The sequence below is a fragment of the Phycodurus eques genome, chromosome 5 (genome assembly GCF_024500275.1).
Source record: "Phycodurus eques isolate BA_2022a chromosome 5, UOR_Pequ_1.1, whole genome shotgun sequence".
In the NCBI taxonomy this organism is placed as follows: Eukaryota; Metazoa; Chordata; class Actinopteri; order Syngnathiformes; family Syngnathidae; genus Phycodurus; species Phycodurus eques.
The window spans coordinates 31,299,906-31,318,098 of NC_084529.1; the positions used below are offsets into that span (position 1 = coordinate 31,299,906).

Here is an 18,193-nt window from a genome sequence, read left to right on the forward strand (position 1 = left end):
GATTAAAACATATATAAATATATATATATATATATATATATATCTCATAAAAAGATACAGCCTAAAGAGATGCGAAACTGCATGAGTTAATATGCTAATCCCCCCCACACATCCCCTATTGTTCTTGGACGACTTCAAAGCTGCGAACTGTGAATGAAGGCCGCGGTGCATCAAGAGGAAGACTGGAAAGTCCTCCCATGCATTTTCCAGCAAGCTCCTATAGGCCGCATACCGCCGCTTGGGAGAAAAAGATAGGGAAATGTCTCTTTAAAGTCCCCCCCTTCTTGTCTCCAGTCTAAAGTAGTTTCCTCCTCCCTCCGCGTGTATCTATTTGCATAGAACCAATAGTTCCTCAGAGCTCGACCCAGCCTGGGCGATTGTTACTGGGCAGACTTCCTCTTACCTTCCTCCCCTTGCGCTTGCTCTGCCTCCGCTGGGATAGAAAGACACATCGATGAGCGGAGCAGCTCGATATGTCACTGCAACTGGAACCGATCGAGTCGCAGGGCAGCGTTCACACATGCGTGCGCCAATGAAAACACAAACATATATATATATATATATATATATATGCATTCAAAAGAACTCTTTCTAAAAGCGTTCGATCCAAATAACAGTGCAGACATGAAATGTTAGGTGATGCAATTAAAAAATCCCCCAAATTCGTTCAATTCCGACAAATGTGTGGGAAAAGAGGTGCGGTGATGCGGAAGCAGGTGCTCCAAACTGTCCCAGCGTCCCAAGCTGCCACAGGCGCTGCCCTCACCTGCGCGGCGCACACCTGCGGCTGTTTGCGCACAGATTGTCATCTCTCCGCATGCAAATGGAGGATGCGAAGCCATATTTGCTTTGATGCCACCTCGACATATCAGATCTTGCCTCGTGGAAACGTGGAGCTGAGGGTGAACGGACCTTTTGAAATCATGATCTTAAATGAAATCTACATGTTCCATATGTGTGACTTTTTAAATTTCATGCAAGCACCACGTGGTGGAATCACACACATGCCAGGGCGCGTTTTTCTTTCTTTCTTTCTTTCTTTCTTTCTTTTTTTGTTTTTCTATTGTGCAGCTCCAAGGCGCAACACACCGCAAGGCACAACACGGGCGGAAGCGTTCACTCAGCATATCAGAATAAAGCTGCAACACATCTTTGCAAAGACACGCCAAGCCTTTATGGCATTTGCTGCCGGACTTTTTTTTTTTTTTTTTTTAATTGTTTTTCTTTTTCTTTCTTTTTTTTTTTTACTGGGAGCCAAACAGTCCATAAAAACTGAACTCGGGTGTGAGTGCGTCGCACGCTGCAAGAAATGCACGTCGGCCAACGTGAGATTGCGTTATTCAAAGTTTGAACATTTGATTGAACGGAGTTTTTGTTTGTGTTTTTTTTTTGAAGTCACAACCCGATCAAAAAATATGTATCGAATGACGAGATGAAAGTGATCGGCGTTTTCGGTCGGAGTGAGTCATCGTCACCGTCGCCGCACTTTTTTTTGGACAGTTCAAATCGCCGTCGGTGACGATTGTTCTGCATTTACCGACGTACGCGACAATCACGAGCAGACGAAATGGTGAGAAAAACAAAAACAAAACAAAAGAAAACAACGCAGCAAGGGAGACGATCGCGAGTCTGATGGGGAATTCATTGGACTTTTATGGAGATGACGGCAGCTCACTTCTGAGTATTTGTCTCACAAGCTCCCAAATGACGCTTTTGGATAAGAAAACATTTTGGGGGTTTTTTTTTGTTTGTTTTTTAAATATCACACAAAAGTGTCAACTCGTGTAATATTTTATCCACAGCAATCACGGGAAGTCGTCAAGGAGGAAGAAAGCAGGGGGGGGGGTGGGGGGGGGGGGAACCCAACAAAAGCCCCAACCACGTGTACAAATGATTTCAATTTTCTTTTCTTATCTTTTGTCCTATTTGTTCTTAGGAGGTGTTTCCCAAACTGTAGCCAAACTCGTTTGCATAGATAAGATCTGCTGAGGTATGCGAAGAGAAAATAGCCCCAGACAAGCCTGGAGACAACATACCTGCACCACATTCAGGCAGGGGGCTCACAATTCACATTTTGAGGACATTTTCATCGACGCAAATTCCGTTCAGAATTGACAGACACAACAAACTATTTGATGGCGTATTACGTTACACGGAGCTCGCTAAGAAAACATCAATCTATGTAGGACGTATTAAAAGGGATTCATTTCAAATCCCACCTGCATCTTGTGTATTCATTTTGATTAAATCTTTGCATGTTTTCAAATATGATGCTCCTTTCTCAAATGAGATATTTAAAAACTATATTTTTCCATCAAAGAGCACATCTTTTCTGAAGTTATAAATGATTCCTGAATGATTGTTGAACCCTCTCCTCGTCTCAAATGAATCCCAATTTGTTCCTGACAAAATTGGAGCAATAATATGAAACTTTTGAATCTTAAAATTCAAATGTGCTTTTTTCCTAAATTACAAGATGCTGAATTTGATTGATATCCATTTGGTGTGGATTTTACAAACATGTCAAATGTATTAGCCATGAAATCAAAATAAATATAGAAATGCTTTAGAGATGAAGACATGAGCAAATTAATAATAATACTAATCATAAAATCAAAAGCAAATCTTTCATCAGAAATATGTCTTAACATCAAAGAAATGTTCAAACGTGCAAATAATCCCCTCGATTCAATAAAAAGCACATCATTCCTGATTGTTCTTGATTTCTTCTTCAATGAATGACAACGTCACCCTTGCAGAATATCCAGCAGCCACAGCACTAATCCGCAATTCACTGAAAACAACAACAACAACAACAACAACAAAAACACGACTCCTTAATTCATCACCCCAAATAAACCTTAACCGGCATTTTAAAGACCATCCCGGGGGTTATTCGCATTCATCCGACATTCATCCAGCCTGCAGGCACTATACTGATGTATGTGTGTGTGTGTGTGTGTGTATATATATATATATATATATATATATATATACGTCCACACACGCGGTGTACAAATCATTTGTTTGTCACATTGACATTTCCCCATTCTTGCCGTGCTCTCTGTGGTTGAACAAGTGCAGATGTGCACGGCAAACAACAACAAAGAGAAGTTCGTTAAAAATACACCCAAGAGAAAGAAAAAAGAAGCGCAAAACGCAACGACAGCCGACTTCACGTCAAGCATCACTGGGAAAAGACAATTCTCTGGCGCAGTTGAAAGTCGAGAGTCACTGTTTCCGAATGAGTCTTCTGCGTCAACCTTGTTAGAAAATGAGTCAAATCTGATCATGCCACTGAAGTGTTTAGAAATCATATGAAAGCTTCCCAATTGTGTGCAACTGTACAGCGAAGTCTTGCCAAATAACTGGCGTAGCAAACCAGTGACATATCAATCCCACACTGAGCTGATAGGCTATCTTCCCTCAAATAGTTTGGCCTGATAATATGATTTGTTCCCTTTCATCTTGACCCATGTTTTCCTGTGATGTGTTGAAATCCTCGGTCTTCCCTGAATCACCTGCTCTGCCGCATGCTGCGTTGGGCCTGATGTTCATATAATGCGGCGTTGGCATTGAGCGCTCTGCTCTGCCTGCCTGCAAACTTCCCTCAGAAATTCTTCACAAAAACACATCCTCCCGAATTCTTTGAGACGTCCCGTATCTCCACAGCCGAATGCAAAAATAAAACAAGGAGAAGCAAATGGGAAGCTGTGGATTGTGTTGACTGCGCAATGTGTGTGACATCAACATTTCAGAGAGGCGAACAGGTGTCAAACCCCTTTCATCCTTGGATGACACCTAAGAGTGTGAAAGGTATCAAACCTCTGGCACGGGCGTCCACTCGAATTCTTTTTTGAACATTAGCGTTATTGAGCCTTGCTTCATTCATTCAGTTGAATGTTAGATGGGGGCTGTTTTATTGTATTTAACATTCATGAGTGAAACACATCGTAAGGGGGGCAATTCTTCCTCGACCAATCGACACCCTCCGCTAGCATACTGAAGCGGTACGAAAAAAGTATCATGGATTTGGGAGGGTGACTGAAAAGCGTTCTGTACAATGCAAATGCAATTAAATGTGTCAAGGACACAACAGAACCTCTTCATCCATCATGTTTTTCATACAATACTTCAAAACATGAATATATTGTCTTTTAGACCACAAACAACTACCAGGCCTTACACATCGTACGATTTTCCAACAATAGATATGAATAAAAGTAAGAAGAAAACAAAAACGTCAAAGGAGGTCGGTGTGGTGCGCGTCGCCGTTGGGTTGATTTATACACTTTTACAATTTCCACCCAAAAACGTATTAAACATATCCAGTTGGACGGAATTGGATAGAAGTTACATGAGAATAAAGCACGGAGGCTGGCAAATGTTTGGAGATTGTCGTTAGTGACAAATGTATGAAGTTTTGAACATCATTCCGGCGTGAGGTATTGCAAATCCTAAAGATGCCGATGACGCTCTTGCCGTTTCTCCGTTTGACACAGTTCCCTTGATTATTGCATGGTTAAAACACACGGTCTATCAATCCAACACCTTTGCTGATCAATTCGAAACGATGTTGCCTTTGAATACACTTTCCGTCGTAATACACACTCATTTTAAAACTCTGCTTTTTGTTTACGTCCCGTAAGATGACAGACAATTCTCTGGCCTATAATGGGACAGCATTAAGCCTCGAGCATTCTGATGTACATGACGGTGACCTAGCAGAATCAAGGGAGACTGAAATGTCGGATGTTTTGGGATCCCAATTATTTTGTCCGTTTGTCTCCCTCCAAAAGTTGAGTCAAAAACTGACCAACTTTGCTAGCCCTCCAATAGAAACGCTGAACCTATCTATTCATCTTCAGCGGAGTGAAAATCCATTGATTCACTGTCATTCATTCATCATCGCAATATAGGACTAAGAGGAACAATTATTAACTCGGTCATCACGAGTTCCAATCCTGAAGTCTATTGTTACGTTATCCGTTGCGCAGAGGGGGCAGATTTGTACACATGCAGAGCATCATCATGATGAGCAAAATCAACCTCGATTCAAGTTGCACGTCGGGGCAATAAGGGTTGGTAGATGTGGCAAAACCTTTACTTCAAACCAGAACCGAACCGTCTGGTATTCATTTACCTTTCCTCTCAGCCCCCACTTCATTCCTGCACCCTTCCTCCCCTCGCATTCCTCTCCGGGTCTTTTGAACCCCACTAGCGGTCTCTAATGCAGCAATTGAACAATCCAACAAATGAGCTCGAAGACACGGAGGCTAAATATTGTTCCTAGTTTCTTGAAAGCTAACTGCTGTCCTTTTGCGTTTCCCACGTTTTGCCGTCCACACAAGCGCAAGCGGCTCAGCTGCTGTTGCTGCTGTCTCTTCACCTCCAGCTCCTCCAGGATTTTCCCATGTTCATATCACCAGCCCTTGACTTTGTCACTCATGCAACAGCTGCTTGCTGATACCACACCAAAGTTCCAGCCTATTGCGCTCCCTTCTTTCACTGTGCACACACAGAACAAAGGCATTGTTAATCCCACTGAGTCCTTGGAGCACTAACGGCATTTTTGGACAAAAAACTCCCAAGAATGTTTGAAAATTGTGTCTGTTGGTGGTTCGGAAGGATCAACATCCTGATGACTTCCACCCCCGACGAGAACAACCTCAGACTAAAACATGAGCTCGTGGCCGGCTGATCAATACCTCTGCCTGGCGACACGCAATTAACCAATCATGACACACAATGGGTATAGAATACATTGCTTTGGCAGCTATGAGAATGGCTGAGTCATGGACAGTGAACCCACAAAATATCAAGGTTGCCCCCACAGTTTTTCCACGACAGTATGTGCGCAAGTCTGAACTTTGAGTTGTAGTACCTCACTGTGCCACGACACGCAGGAGAGCACTGAGGTCTACTGAAAGACAAACAGCATAATTAACAGCAAGGAGAAGAGGAAATATATGCCTGTGAGTATTGCTGGATGCTCTGTTTGTACGTGTTAACGCACCTTTTGTTTTACAGAAGCAATTTAGAATTACGGTAACATCGATGCAAATTCTCAGTTGCCCGTCTATGGCGTCTTGTAATTTATGACAGCATTAGACAAAATGATACGGTTTAGTTGAACATGTCAGCGTTTACACGCACACCGTTGATTTTCTTTTGCGTTAGGGCGGCTGTGGCTCAGATGGTAGAGGGCAGTGTCAGGAAAGTTCATTTTCCATGCCAACGACTTCAAAGTTCACTTCACCGTTCCAAGAATGAACGAGTTCAGTTCGTAGTTCAGAATTCACAATTTCGAACGAAGTTCAGGATTCCAAAAATGAACGAGTTCATTGTTCTTTTTTGTTTTTTTTCCTCAGTGTGTTGCGGACGGGCTATCCGTCAATCCATTTTCCGAGCCACTTATCCTCACTCGGGTCGCGGGCCTTTCCCAGCTATCTTCGGACGGGAGGCGGGGTACACCGTGAACTGGTCGCCAGCCAATTGGAAGGCACATAGAAACAAACAACCATTCGCACGCACATTCACACCGATGGGCAATTCTTCAATTCAAAAGTCTTCCATTAACCTATCTATGACTGCCCGCATGTCGAAGTGTCCTTGATGCAAGACACTGAACCCTAATTCTCCTAATGCTCCTAGTGGGCCTGGCGGCGCCTTGCACGGCAGCAGTCACCCATTGGTGTATGAATGTGTTCGAATGGGTGAATGTGAGGCTTTGTAAAGCGCTTTGGGCACTGTGATGGTGTGGATAAAGCGCTATATAAGTGCGGTCCATTTAACATTGACCTTTTACCATTCTACCATGCATGTTTTTGGGATGTGGGAGGAAACCGGAGTATCCGGAGAAAACACATGCGGGCACGGGGAGAACTTGCAAACTCCGCACAGGCGAGGCCGGATTTGAACCCGGGTACGCAGAACTGTGAAGCCGATGTGCTCATCAGTCGTCCACTGTGCCGCCCTGACGGGCGATTCCCCTTAAAATACTGACATTTTATTTTCCCATTCTTGCCACCCAAAGTATGTACTATTTCATGACCTTTTGTTGATTGAACTCGTTCAGGTACAACACCGGTAGAACGGGTCGTCCAGTGACCGTGAGGTCGGCTGTTTGAATCCTGGCTCTGACTGTCTACTTTTGAAGTGTCCTCGGGCAACGCACTCAATTCTAAATTGCTTTCATTGGGCCTTACAGCGCCTTGCATGGCAGCACCTGGCAATTGGTGTATGAATGTACACGTGAATGCGTGACTGTGAGCTTCTGGCCGCTGTGGGCACTGTGATGTGTAGATACAATACGATATAAAAGCACTCTATTTACCATCTATGTGCCACTTTTCAAGTAGTTAACTTCGTAGGCGTGTAGTAACGCGTTACATTTAGTAGTTAAAAAAAACTTTGACATGCAGTGTAGTCTTGTGTGGGGGCAAACCTGCACATTTCAGCCCACTTCTAACTTGAGAAACCCTCTTGCGGTAAGTTGCAGATGTTTTCGTTGTTTTGCCTGAAACATACATCTTTTGGAGTACGTTCTGTGTTCTCTTGCTTGCACACGCACACGCACGCACTTTATCAATAAGTCTGGTCAGCAAACAGCTTCTTCATTCAGTCGTTTCAGTGAATAAAGCAAATTCTGTAAGGCCCTACACATGGGTTGTTGGGTTTCAGCACTTAAACATTTGTGGCAGGTGTGTGCGGACTCCCACTGAACATGAGTTTGAATGTGATTGGATACTCCTGAACACGGCCGCATCCGATTTATAAGAGGGAGTGTATCCTTGTGCTATCAGATTATTATTATTATTATTTTTTTTTTTTGTATTTTGTTTAACCTTTATTTAACCAGGTAAAAGTCCAGTTGAGACATAAGATCTCTTTTGCAACGGTGACCTGGCTAAGATGGCAGCAAGTTAAACAAGTCCAACTCAATCACATACAAGATTATTTCAGTTGTTTATTTTCACCTCCCCTCTCAAAAAGATAAACTACATAATTGAATAAATCAATTCAGTTTTGCAAATTCTTGGTCACATTAATGGTGGAAAAAGTTATAAAATTGGCGACGATGTCATTTGTTGACTTTTTATATCCACTGCCGTCTTGTTTCTGTTTTTGTAATCTTGGCCTGGTGTTCCTATTCTGCTGTTTAACAAGTGGAAACTGAATAGTAGACGACCATTTCGTGGAGCCGAATTTACCTTACTTTGTTATTTTACAAAGATTTTATTCATCATTTTTGATTTTATTTATTATGTTTTACATGAAGTGATATTGTTCAACAATATCTTTATTTGCACGTTCCTATTTGATTGATTGATTTCGATTTTATTTGACGGTCATGCTATGATTGAAGTTAAGCAACAGTTACTAGGTACTTGAGAAGCTTTCTTACTCTTACTCAAGTAAGTATTTGGAGAGCTACTTTTTATTTTTACTTGAGTCATATTACATAATACAGTAACGGTCCTCTTACTTGACTTCAATATTTGGCTACTCTGCCTACCTCTGGTTAACCTAAAACGGGAGTAACAAATAAACAGTTTTGACAGTTTTATTTGTAAATAAACAGCCTTTTATCGGAAGAACTGCGCGAGCGTCTTCTTTTGTTCGTTTTGTCAGTGACGATATATGATAGCCTCCATTTATTGACAGCAGTGAGAGTGAGACCAGGTGCAAATGCACTAATACTAAAGGAAGTGTGTTTGAATAAATTTACTATGTATGTAGTGTATGTTTACAGTGTGTGAGAGGGGTAAAGCTGTATTTCTTGATACGCAGATTTTCATCTATCGTGGGGGGGGGTCTGCAACCGATCCCCTGCGATGAACAGGGGTTAAGTGTATATGAAACATTTAAAGGCACAGGGCATCATGTGCACATGGTCCACTATGGTTTGTTTTGTTAGAGTCGTAATCAAAACAAGTTTTCATGAACAGGGAAGAGTTCCCAAAATAACCAACGTTCCTAAAAATTAAACCCCCAAACCAAACTAAGCAAACACCTGAGAGTGTAACGGCTCTAACATGTGTGTATGACACGAAGTGGGGCTACTGTTGGCCTCGTTTTCCTATCCTTGTACAGATGGTAACAGATGGCACGTGGGATGTGAGGGCGCACTGAGCAGAGATGAGAACAAGATTACTGCAACAATTCTAGAGGGCTTCCCTCCATCTGCATGTGCATCAGGTACTCACATGTCTGCTTGGGGATGAAGGGATTAAATTAACACAGTGGTCGCACATGCACAAGAGACGTCGATGCAGAGACAGAGTCCGTAAACATACAAAAAGACGTGGACTGACGATAGAAAAAAAAAAACACAAAAAAAACTGCAATGGAAAATCCCAGCAAGCCGTCTTAGAGACACATAGCGGGGGCTTCAATCAGAACTAAACACACGGTTAGGAAAAGGGACAAGCCAGGAGTCAGTACACTTCTGTCTTAGTATTGTTATGTCTAAGTATAATCTAGAGCAGGGATTACCAAATTTTGGCAGCTCAAGACTCAGGCTGGGTATAATAACTGATTAAGAATTTTGTCCATTGTGTAGAATTGATGAAATAGTTGATTAGCAAGACTAGTTAAGAAGAATAACACGATGTCGATGACGGGAAGTCCATCTTCATCAACGCGGCGGCAACTCTTTCAGGCTCCTTCTGAACAGGAGTTCAGCACATTCACAGAGAGACTACCGAAGACCCAAATAATAATTGTGGTTCTACCCAGGGACCCAAACTTGCAAAACTATATCATTTATTGCTATCATATTCACATGTAAGTATGTATAAATTCATGATAACGAATAATTTAATTTTAATTTTTTGACAAATTTATTACAGCAAATCATCAACTTGCTCTTGACCAAGAAAATGTGTACCTGCTTGACAATTGACAAAATACTCTGTGTACATTACGACACAACTACTGTATCCAGCAGTCACATGGCTCGTCAGTCTTCATACACGTGTGACATATATATGATGGTTTTATGGCGGTCGCCATCATGCACACCGTTTGGCACCTATTCACAGATTATGACATTTTTTTTATGATATAAATTTTGTTTTCCTTTTCTGCGAATGGCTGGCGACCAGTTCAGGGTGTACCCCGCCTCTGGCCCAAAGATAGCTGGGATGGGCTCCAGCACGCCTGCGACCCTCGTGAGGATAAGCGAAACGGAAGATGAATGAATGACTATATTGATGTTATTATTCTTAGTCTTTATGACCTAGTGAGGATAGGCGGTACGGACAATGGATGGATGGATGGATGTTCACCTTTTTCTTTTTGTGTTGTCCTTTTCTTTGGGGGGGGGGAAACTGACCCTGAAAATGTTTATTGGTGGTTTATCCCCGCATATTCAGAATTTTCTTCCCCCCCAATGTAATTATAATGGGGGTAAATTTGCGGTCTGGCCCGGTCCCTATCCCCCCCGTCAATAACGGGGTCCACTGTACAAGCATTTCGTCCATCGGCATGTAGTGTTTCTTTACCAAGTCATGACGGCAACCACTGGCCGGACATACTGTACATATGACAATGCTTTAATTTGTCTTTCTGTATTAGGTGAACAGAAATCATTTTGAACACTGCGAATAGCCGGCAACCAGTCCGGTTGTACTTCACTTCAACCCAAAGGTGCAACAATGCACAGGAATGACAACCATCCTCCCACCACACTCTCCATCAGGCTGTAATACTATGATACTTTTGGGGAAATTGACATCGTCGCCTTGTCTATGTCGGTGGCGTCAGCCCCACGGACCCCTGTGTGTGTTTAATGGCTACATGTGTCGCTCCCTATCTCCCACTCAGAGTAGCACAGAGGTAGAGGAAGGCTTAACAGCCTGGGAAAAAGTTGAACAGTGTGAAATTACCTTGATCCAAAGATTCCTGCTGCATACCAGCCCAATGAACCCATAACAGAGCAGGCACTCAGTCATTGAGGCTTGGCTGCGAGGAACAGCTGAGACATTACAGAGGGGGAAGGGGAGAGGAGCTACGGGGAGGTGAAAGAAAGATAAATGGGTGTAGTAGAGATGCCCAGCCCCTGTAATCTACAGTCCACAGTGAGGGGCAGGGGTCAGGGTATCTATACGCTATCTAATGTACATCCCGTGATAACGCGGGACAACTGTTAGGTGGTGCAAGGCTGATTTGCTGACTTGCCAGAGTGCGGTTTCACACTTAGAGGGCGTTCTAGGAGAAGCAGCTTGAAGACCTCATGAGGGCGACGGAATTTGTGGATAAGAACTTCAAATTCAATGTACTCGGAGATCGCTGACCTCCACTGAGGCTTTAACATTTGTCACCTGAGAAATCAATGATTGAATGACTTTGACTTTGTTTTTTTACATTTTGGGGGACGAGTCGAAGATTCGGCTCATTGTCGCAACTAAGATCCTGTGCGATCACAACAAATCATCGATTTGTGTCGTGTTAGCGTTTCAACACATGAAAATGCTTCTGACCATACATTAACTTTAGACCGTCAATCAATTTTCTATGCAGCTTGTCCACATTAGGGCCGCGGTTGAGCTCGAGCTGATATTGGGTGAGAGGCGGGTAGACCGTGGTCTGGTCGCCAGCTAAAAAGGAACGTACAAACAAACCTCCTTCACGCTCACATTCACACCTATGGACAATTTAGAGTCTTCAACGAACCTAACGTGCAGGTTTTTGGAATGTGGCAGGAAGCCGGAGCAGTGAGAGATAGGAAGCGACACGTGTGGCAATAAAACTCACAACAGCACGGGGACTTCACATAGAGCCGTTCCAGTGGGAGTTGGAACCCAGATCCCTTGATTGTGAGACACATGCGATGGCCCTCGGTTTCACTGTGTTGCCATTTGTAATCATTTATATTACTAAACTTTTAAAATAAAGACTAATTTGAATACAGAAGTAACTGCACGGTAAAACAGCGGTTGGCACCTGTGACTCACAGTTCTGAGGTTCTGAGTCTAAATCTCTGCTCCGGTCTTTCTGTATGCTGTTTGGATGTTCTCTCCGGGCTTGTGTGTTTTTTTTCCCCTCCCACTTTCCGAAAACATGCATGTTAGGCTAATTAAGGACTTGAAGTTGCTCATAGGTGTGAATGTGAGTGTGAACGGTTGTTTGTCAATATGTGCCCTAGAATTGGCTGGCTACCAATACAGGGTGCAGTCTGCCTTTTGCGCCAAGTCAGCTGGGATGAGGTCCAGCTCACCCGCTATAGAAAATAGATGGATGGATGAAATGTAAGATGTAAAAATTGTATTTTCGTCAAAACATATTGCTTGAAGTATACCCGCTCGTCATTAAATATTCAAGTGGCGATATCAAAAACTTGAGAGCGGAAGATGCACGTTGTACCCATTGTAATAGTGTCGTTGGACAGCGTTGGGTTCGTAAGTTAATTAATAACATCTATGCTCGTGAGTTGATAACATGTTGATCACATGAAATCATTGCTAGCCTTTGAGACAGCTCAAAGCAAGTAGCTCACATCCGTTAATGCTAAGTTAGCAACTGACTAGCCAAATGGCTTACGGAGGCTAAGTTAGCAACTAACTAGCCAAATGGCTTACGGAGATGACTTTTCTTCTTTGTCATAAATTGAATCAGCCACAACGTGCTTCCTTTTTAGTCTCGCAGGTTTTGCATCGCATTCCCCTGGAGTGTTTGTGCTGAAATACTCCAACTTTCGGGCTCTGTCGCTAACGCCGGGTAGCCGTAGTTCTTCCGCGTACGTCGCACGGATAACCTGGATGACAACTACTGCGCATATGCGTCACGGCCAGAAGGCAGAAAACAGGCGGACAGTGGGAGGATTCGGCGACTTTTGAGAGAAAAACATTCTTTCAAAAAACATAAACGACGAGGTCGACTATTCAAATGTTGACGATTTTTATCGTTGCGGTAACTAGTCGACTTAGTAGTAGTAGTTGACTAATTTTGCCAGCCCTACTTCCTATCAAAGTACATTTTATTTTATTATTTTGCTACAATTATTTTGAATATGTTTATGTACAAGAGACTGCAGTAATTTGTCAGTGGTGAATAATGTAAAGGAGTTGTTGAAGTTCATAAAGGCACCTTAGAAAGCTAAGGTGAGAAGTTCGGTCGTCCGTGTCGAGCCGAGCCGCTGCTCCTCCGCATTGAGAGGAGCCAGATGAGGTGGCTCGGGCATCTGTTTAGGATGCCTCCAGGACGCTTCCCTGGTGAGGTGTTCCGGGCACGTGCCACCAGGAGGAGACCGCGGGGAGGCCCCAGGACACGCTGGAGAGACTACGTCTCTCGGCTTGCCTGGTAACGCCTCGGAAGAGCTGGAGGAAGTGGCTGGGAAGAGGGAAGTCTGGGCTTCCCCGCTCAAGCTACTGCCCCCGCGACCCGACCTCGGATAAGCGGAAGTAAAAGGATGGATGGATGGATGGATGAGGAAGCTAAGGGGGTTTTTTAAACCAGGAAAAGGGGTCAGCAGAAAACGAGCAGCTTTTGTCACCACGTTGGTGTCATTTTATCGCTGTTGTGCTGTGTGTTGCAGGCGAGTGCCAAAGAGATGGTTAGAACTTGCAATATTGCTTGTTGGTAGATGAGTTTGTGTCTCCAGCAGTAATGTTAATATCATGCAGAATTGGCCTTTTAGGCACATTTGCGAACACGTATTAGTCGACAGTAAACCCCAGCTACATCACGGTGCAGTTTTTGCGGTCCTGGTATTATTTACAGTTGTTACACTATTTCCTCGACAGTTTGTGCAATATTTTTCTGCGATTGTTTTTGTGTTATCTTGCTCACTCTGAATATGTGTTAAAATGTGTTTGTATTGTTTTTAAAGTGTGTTTAAAGACCTTCCCAAAAATGGAAGTACCGTCCGTATATGTTATAAAAACATGCCTAGGTTGTATTTAAACAGGGTATTTCTATTTCGAGGATTTTCACATATCACGGTGGGCGTGGAACATAACCCCCGGAATGCAGGTGGTTTACTGTAAATGGTGACACATGATAATGAGTGAATGAGTACTGCGTATAAGTGTAGAACATTGCATATTACGTGAACATATTTTGAGTTAGTACAGTAAGCGACAATGTGCTTTGATAGCAAGTGAACCCACTCTGAGGTAAGTAATCAGTTCTCACGTTGTTTTGTCATATCACAATATCTTCTGCACATCTGTAGACGTAACCTCAACAGACTTGGAAGTGTGACTTTCCGTCATATTTTTGGGAAAAAGACACGGCACGACTGCATTGGATATGATGACTGCAGGTGCGCTTTGTCTTAAATGCAGAGCAATGCAACCAGATGGGAGGTAGGTCATCTTGCCCGTAACACACTATCACCTCATATAATTTGGGTCTTACGTAGCAGGGTTACAACATCAGTGTGTTATTTAATAACGTGCATTAAGAAAAATCCTCTCCCAAGTAAGTTTTCTGCTAATTGTGTCCTACTTTTCAGGAAAGCTCCAATGATTGTGTTGTGATTTTCAGTTTAATGTGTTTCTATATAAAACAAGAAATAAATGAATGCAAAAACAGCTCAGCAATTTAAAATAATTATAAAAATGCAGGGCACAGCGCAAAAGCCAAGCAATAGCTTTGTTTTTTTCATCAATCTTTTCATTTTGACTTCGCAAACCAGTAACTGATAGCATTGATGAGCATGATTCTACAATAAATACAAAATCAATTTCGACAAGACTTGGTGGTTGAGGGGTGTTGCGGGAGTCGAGGAAGAACTTCCAAAATGATGAGACTGTGGATAAAGGAGCAGTCGTAGGAATTGTATTTGTTTTTTTACCAAATGAGTCACAGCCATCCACCCCCTGGATTCATCTGGCGCCTCCCATCTGTTCATAAGTCTTTCTTAACCTGGAAGGCGTCTGCTAACTAATGAACAGATGGACAAACAAACAAAAAAAAAGCACACTTTGTTGAATGATTTTTTTTTCACTTTTATTAACAGTTCAGCTTTGAAGCAGGTCTATCTATACTCAACTGATTGACATTCTAATTATTGATGGTCATTACGCATCCATCCATTTTCCATACCGCTTATCCTTACAATTGTTCAACCAACAACTCTAACGCTGGCCTCCGACATTATGCACAATACATGCAGTGGTACCTTGACTTGCCCCGAAACGTCACTCGATCCTTTTTTTACTTTGTGTTGTGAGCCAAAATTAGCGTTGCAAGCAAGCTTCAGTTATGACCCCACTCGTGTAAAGTGAAGAAAAAGTCGCCGATGGACTTCCGGCCGTTCACTGAACAGGACCAACAGTCAACAGTTCTGAGGATCTGGGTTCGAATCTGCGTCGGTTTTCTCCGGGTATTCCGGTTTCCTCCCACATCCCAAAAACATGCACGGTAGGTTAATTGAAGACTCTAAATTGCCCGTAGATGCGAATGTGAGTGCAAATGGTTGTTTGTTTGTATGTGCCCTGCGATTGGCTGGCGACCAGTGCAGGGTGAACCCCGCCTCCCGCCCGCAGATAGCTGGGATAGGCTCCAGCAGCCCGCGACCCTAGTGAGGTTAAGCGGTAGAGAAAATGGATGAATGAGAAAATGGATGAATGAGACAGGGGGTCTAAGGCAACGCTACAAAATAATAAGCTCTCTCTGGCAGCGTGAAACAGAACTGTCTTCGGAACTGTGATCAAACACACGCATCCGAATGTGCATATTTAACCACCAATCCGCAAAGTGATGAATCAAATCGAGCCTTCATTGAAAACAAAGGGTTAGCACAACAGCGGGAAAGCCACTGAACTAAGCAGATTTATATATCCTTAGTGATCGCTAAAACCTGAAAACCTTTTTTAATTCAGTATTTTTACTGACTTAAAATTCTCACCCATGCATGGATTTTAGGATGCCTGGGCTCTAAATGTCTCTTTAAATTGCTCACGTTTCTGACCAATGATTTAGCATGTCTTTTTGGCCACAGATAAGAATAGAAGTCTCTTGTTCATACAGTGAGAAAGATGTTTTTTTTTTATTTGTTGAGGTCAATGTCATGTCAATATAGTTTGTCATCGGCTGAGTCTCTGCAAATTTTATGAAGTCAACGTCTTGTTTTAGTCAGATAAAAAAGGTCGTTGACGATGACAAAAACATTTTCGGCAACACAATTAACACTGACTTACGTATGTGCAGTATTTGCTCATTGGCATTGTCTGGACACAGTCAACATAAGGCAACGCAACGTGTTCATTCACTCCAAAGGTCCGAGGCGTGCTTTGCAATAAATGTCTCAAAACATATTGCCAAAAGAAGGCAAGCCAATTCAACAAAGTCACTTGACCTTGGTCTGACTTGGGCTTCCAAAATCCTGCATGTTTGCAAATTACATGACAAACACCTTGCATTTTAGGCTGCTTTTTCTCCGTTGTCGTATTTTACGCTTCATAATGGTTTTCTGAAGTGTTCCTGAGCCCACGTGGTGATATCCTTTACACATTCATGTCGGTTTTTGACGCAGTGCCGCTTGAGGGATCGAAGGTCACGGGAATTCAATGTTGGTTTTCGGCCTCGCCGCTTACTTGCAGTGATTTCTGCAGATTCTCTCAACCTTTGGATGATATTATGGACCGTAGAGGATGAAATCCCGAAATTCCTTGCAATTGTACGTTGAGGAACATTGTCCTTAAACTGTTGGGCTATTTTCTCCCGCACTTGTTCACAAAGCGGTGAAACCCGCCCCATCTTTGCTTGTGAACGACTGAGCAATTCAGGGAAACTCCTTTTCTACCCAATCACGGCACCCGCTTGATCCCAATGAGCCTGTTCACCTGTGGGATATTCCAAACAGGTGCTTGATGAGCATTCCTCAACTTTCTCAGTCTTTTTTGCCACCTGTCCCAGCTTTTTTGGAACGTGTTGCAGCCGTAAAATTCTAAGTTCATGATTATTTGCTAAAAACAATAAAGTTGATCAGTTTGAACATGAAATATCTTGTATTTGTGGAGTATTGAATTAAATATAGGTTGAACATGATTTGCAAATCATTGCTTTCTGTTTTTATTTATGTTTAACACAACGTCCCAACTTCATTGGAAATGGGGTTGCATATTGAATGTGTAACAGTCTAGTGTCTTATTTGCATTTCAAATAAGCATGCGTGTGACTCACAACATGCAGGGCGGCAGGAAATTACATGTAGCAAAGCATACTTGTATTTAAAATATTTCTATCCAAAATTGGACCCAAAAAAAGTAAGCTCTAAAACGCTCGACTTTGACTGAACAATTGTGTGTTACACGACTCCGTATAAACATGTTGGATTCTAGTTTTATGCTTCGGGAACTGCAGAAAACTGTGAGGTCCGGATCAGTATGATGGCGATGGACCCGTTTATGTTCCATTACCTCTGGAATGTCTACTGTGGAATAAGGAAGCACATCAGAGGCTGGCATTTACCTCTCAATCACCACCCCAACCCCTCACCCCTGTAATCATGTTAGCTCATACATAATCACATTTCAATTACTGACAGGAGTGTGACCCTTGCCTCCCAACATGCCTAATCTAATACATGTGTTTCCTAAAACACAGAGGGATGCCTTGTTGCGCTAGACAGGAGAGCGAGGGGGGAAAAAAACAAACAAGCATGCATCAACATGCTCTGTCATGCCATGGCTATAAAAAGGGACATCGCTGTTTCCTTCTGAGCCCGCCTGGGAAGCGAGCAGCTATTTTTAGCATACTGTACATGGCGCGTGGACATGAGGTAAACACTCCATTGGATTCACGGTGAGGAGGAGGAAAGAGCTGGACACTGCAGGAATGCTAAGCTAACGAGAAGTTCATGGTAGGACACAACCAAAATGTATTGCACCATGCATGCTCCAATTGTTTGGTCAGCAACCTTTCTGAAACTAAGAGCTACTTCTTGGCTATTGACTTATGTGAAGGGCTACCTGTTTGATATACACTTCTGAAATCACAAATTTGCTCAAGTTACTTTTAATTATGTTAGTATTATTAATGAGATTCATCGATATGAAGGCCCTGATCATGTTAATTACCTCTCACAATAATTATCAACAATGACATGACAAGGTAAGAAATAGATACCTGCTGCACCCTGGTGTACAATAAACAATACAATAAAAACAAACAATAATGAAGCCAGCATGAAGAAGAAAAAAAAAAGATGACTTCCTTAAGTATTGAATGACATCAAATC

At 42.7% G+C, this 18,193-nt stretch overlaps 1 protein-coding gene across 1 annotated transcript in view; it reads right to left on the reverse strand.

Annotated features, from left to right (window-relative positions):
• Positions 1 to 18,193, reverse strand: part of ccnd2a (cyclin D2, a) — a 207,454-nt gene that overhangs the window by 25,813 nt on the left and 163,448 nt on the right. The gene's annotated exons all lie outside the window — the stretch shown is intronic.